Genomic DNA, 4632 nt, shown 5'->3' on the forward strand with positions numbered 1-4632 from the left:
CTTCCCTTATTGAAAAGGGAAAATCTAGTATATCTAATTAAAAAGAGAATTATTCTCTTATTAAAACAAAATCTCTCTTCCAATTGAAAAAAGGGGTTTTTAAAACTTAATTAAAACTTAATTTAAAACAATTTATTAGAAAATTAAAACGAGTTAGCGACTAAAACGGTATTCAAAAGAGCCGGTGCGTATGCACTGGCCTACAAGCTAGTATTAATTAATTTCCGCATCCTTTACCGCGTCACGTCCTACATTTTCGAGATATAACCGAGTCGCCGCGTTTGTGTCCGCGTCCCATTTTTTTGAGATATAACCGAAGTCGCCACGTCTGTGTCTGCGCCGCGTAAGTGTACGTGCAACAACATAGTCCGTGCGTAAACAAAACTGGGGAAATGGAAATGGTTTTGAGTCCGCGCTCCAGAACTAGAACCCAAAACCAAAAACCCAATACAAAAACAGAGAACCAGGAGAAAGGACCTGCCCCCTTCTTCATCTTCCTCATTTGTCTTCATCACTTTATCATCTTCTCCTCATCTCCAATTTCAGGCAACCGCCTCTATTTTCCGTTGTTGTTTTATTTTTTTTTTATAGCGAAAGTTATTATTTCTCCCGCATTTTACTTGGTCGAACGCCCCCCTTTTGCGTTGTACACTCTAGTAATACAACAAAATTCCAATAATAAAAAACACAACTAAAAGAAAACCTTCTAGTATAGCTCACTTTATATGATAGACTACCCTTCTCGATTTATCGAAAAATAGACTACCCTTCTCGATATTGATGACAAGTTCACCATATTACTTGGTACACAATTTTTTATTACTCAAGTTGATCAACAATGGCCATGGTTTCATCTGATCATAATCAAAATCTAGATGCAACATTTGGAAATGAACACGTATCAAAATTTTCTCCCTAATCAATGTTCTCATAAGGTGTCTATTTTCCTTCACATTTTTTTCTTAATAGGTGGCAACTCCTGGGAGACTCATTGACCACTTCTTAATATGAAGGAAGAAGAAGATAACAGATGCCAAATCCAAGAATGGTAACCAAAGTTCAAATCAGTTTCAATCAAAACCTTAATACATGAGATCCCGGAGACCTTTGTTCAGTACCTTCGGGATGATTCGGGACCCTTCATGCTTCCCCAATCCATCTCTGGTGAAGATGCCTTACCTAGAAGAATCTACAATCCTGAAGAAGAAGAGGATTTCCAAGTCTCCGAAGGATCTGAAGATGAATCAGAGCAACCTCCTTCACCACCAAGTTTCCCAGAATTTGAGTTTGGTATCAAAGAGTCGATCAGAACACTTGGTGGCGCTGTATTCCCTAAGCTAAATTGGAGTGCCCCAAAGGATTCTGCTTGGATCAGTACAACTGGAAACCTTAGATGCACCTCCTTCAGTGAAATCACACTCTTGTTACGATCCTCAGTATCATTGGTTCATGATTTTTGGCATGCCTATGAATCTTGCACTGATAGGACTCCATCTAGACCTCCAACATTTTTTCTGGTACTCATCTTTCCATCTTGAAATGGAATTTCGTTGCTTCGTTCGAAATCAACATCTTATTGCAGTCTCCCAGCGAGAGGTCCCTGGATTTTCCCCTGTTCTTCTGGAGAAAAAAATGTGATCTTGAAATTTTAATCCAGGATTTCTTTGAAAAGAATGTGCAGCAAAAGTTTGAATCAGTGAATTACACATTTGATGTTTATGTTACTAGGGATAAACGGGTTAAGCTTTTAGACTTTAATCCTTGGGCCCCCTTCACTTTGCCGCTGCTGTTCAGCTGGGAAGAGTTGCAAGATAGTTTTGGAGAAGAGGAGCTGGTGCAGTTCCGGGTTGTAGAGACTCAATGTGCTGTTCGACCAAGTCTAAAGACTGCAGTTCCGTATGATTACTTGGATACAATCCCAGGTAGTGGTTGGGATCAGTTTTTGAGGAGGGCAGATGAAGAATTGCAAAAGCAGGATACACACGAAGGCAAAGAATTTCAACGGGAAGAAGTTGAAGATCACTAAGACATTTCTTCTTTGAGTTGAAAGGAACTTGGGATTTGACACTGTGGCCGCAGAAGACAAATCTAGAGATTCGAGTCTGTAGGGGGGCAACTCAGACATCTTTAGTTTTCTTATCCCCCTGTTTACATGATCGGGAGAACTAGCGAACAGCTTTGAGATATGGTATGGATATCTGACTCTTGTATGGATGATGCCTTTTTATTTCTTACAAACTAGTGAAGTATTATTAGTGCTGCTGTACTTTGTTCTTCCCATACTGTAATTTAAAGACAACTTGTTACTGTTCAATTATGATGTGGTGGATTCATAATTAGTACTGGTGTGGTTATCCTCAACATGCTCTTCATATCCTTATTTACATATATTGCCTTAGCTGTACATCTCCCCCCCATAGAGCATTTTAAGGATATACATTTTTACCGGTTTGGGAAGCCGGTAAAAGGATCTAATGCTAGTACTTGTGATATGGCATGGAGGTTTAGACCTAAGGAAGGGAAAGCAGCGGCGTTTTATAAGGATTATAGGAGGTTTGTTATTGCTAGGACAGATAATAAATGTAATTTTACTGTTGTGGCAATTGGGGATTATCATTCTGGTGGTAACGCGAGGAAAAGGAAGAAGAATCAGAAAGGGTTTGAGAAGAAAACGCTGGTTGCGAAGGAAGAAGGAAATGGGGCGAGTAGTTTACCTGTGGTTGGGGAGGTTGTGAATGACTCGCTTCCCGTGGTGGAATCTGAGGATTCCTTTAGTAGTGGGAAGTACTTGCTTTATAATGGTGTTGGAGATAGATGCAAGAGTATGGACCATTTCTTATGGAGTTTCTTGTGTGCTCTTGGTGAAGCTCAGTATTTAAATAGGACGTTGGTCATGGATTAGTATGTGTTTGTCTTCAGTATACAGTACTTCGAATCAGGATGAGGAGGGGAAGGATTTCAGGTTTTACTTTGATTTCGAACATTTGAAAGAATCGGCGGGGGAAATGGCAGAACAAGACGCGTTGGGTCTTTATCTTGTAGAGGATTTAAAGATTACGCCGATGAAGCTTGCAGATGTGAAGGATACTTTGATTATGAGGAAGTTTGGGTCAGTTGAGCCAGATAATTACTGGTATAGGGTGTGTGAAGGGGAGGCCGAGTCTGTTATCCAACGTCCATGGCACATGATTTGGAAATCCCAACGGTTGATGGATATTGTGTCAGGGATTACTTCTAGGATGAATTGGGATTTTGTCTCTGTTCATGTTGTGAGAGGGGAATGAGAGAGAGTGGTGGTGGTAATTTCTACAGTAGGAGGCCGCCGCCTGGATACGGTGGAGGTGGATCTGCCTCTGCTGCTTCCAGATTTTTTGACGTAGCTCTTCGTCTTGTAACCACTCGTTCTTTCCTTCTCAACGTCGCCTTTGCCAGGTAAACCTATAAATATCTATGTATGTATTACCTGCGCTTGTATTGAATTGTATGTGTAGCAGAAGAAACTATAATTTTCCTTGTACTCGTGAAAAATACTTTGCTTCCGCTTTGTAGTGTGTTATTGGACGGGGCAACCCTCATTGAAACAAGTGGACAAACACTCTGGAAGATGAATAATTCTGGGGTACGTTACACACACTTGCATATAAGCCTCAACCACTCTTTTTGCTCATTCCCTAGCTTGTTCTTATCAGACTATTCTTCCAATTAGTGATATTGTGATTGTCTATTTTACAGTAATTTTGATTATACAACCAACTTATTGGACGAACCAAATCATACAGATAGATAACTAGACAAATAGATAGATAGATTGATAGATTGAATTTTCCAAACTATCAATAGTAGATCATTTGTACATATTCCACCTGTAGATGACCTCAAATGGGCTAGTGTCACAAACCAAATAGCTTGTTAATGGATTCCAGAGGATGAATTCTTGCTTGGGTCACAACAATTTGTAGTCTTTAATAAATTCCTTGTTATAACAATGGCGCATAGGGTATTACAAATTTACAACCATGAAACGGTAGGATTCTCTCCCACTTTTTGTATTTTTTCTGTCACAGGAAGCGTAGATACAGCTCCTGTAAGATGATCATTGTTAACGCACTCTTCTATCAGTATACATCTCAGATGTATTCGATTCTAGATTCTTTGTCCTATCTAGCTTCACTATGGTGATACACAAGCGTGGTATGCCATGCACGAAGATCTTGTACTGGGAAACTCTTGATTGCCGAGAAATCTCGCTTTTATATCACGTTGTAAGGTCTTAATTCTACCAATTGCAAAGGGGAAGAAGTGGGGAAGAAGATGGAGAAAGATTGATAAAATTTGGACGTCTCATTATTTTTACTTATAACACTAATTTACAACCATATGTAAACATGTTTAAGCTAACATGGACTCTGTCAATTTATCTCCAACACATTCACCAGATGTATTATTTCCTAGTGGAGAAAGATCAGCCAATCTGGTCTGTACTTCGAGAAAGGTGATATAGGTTTCCCCTAAATATTGATCCAATATTTTAGAAATATTATAGAACGAAAACTATACGTGAAAGCTAACGGAACACTTTCATCATTTCTGATTTTCTTGAGCTTTGTTTGCATAAGTCATTTGAAGAAACTA

The 4632-nt window shown here is 39.3% G+C and overlaps 2 pseudogenes across 2 annotated transcripts; both read left to right on the plus strand.

Moving 5' to 3' along the window:
• Positions 1-763: 763 nt before the first annotated feature.
• Positions 764-2339, plus strand: LOC147474614 (uncharacterized; annotated as a pseudogene). Its single transcript, XR_015208099.1, has one exon. The product of XR_015208099.1 is annotated as an uncharacterized LOC147474614 (transcript).
• Positions 2340-2362: 23 nt separating this feature from the next.
• On the plus strand, positions 2363-3735 carry LOC147474615 (uncharacterized; annotated as a pseudogene). The gene has a single exon (XR_015208100.1). The product of XR_015208100.1 is annotated as an uncharacterized LOC147474615 (transcript).
• The last annotated feature ends 897 nt before the right edge of the window (positions 3736-4632 follow it).

The sequence above is a fragment of the Coptis chinensis genome, chromosome 9, assembly GCF_015680905.1.
Source record: "Coptis chinensis isolate HL-2020 chromosome 9, ASM1568090v1, whole genome shotgun sequence".
Classification (NCBI taxonomy): Eukaryota; Viridiplantae; Streptophyta; class Magnoliopsida; order Ranunculales; family Ranunculaceae; genus Coptis; species Coptis chinensis.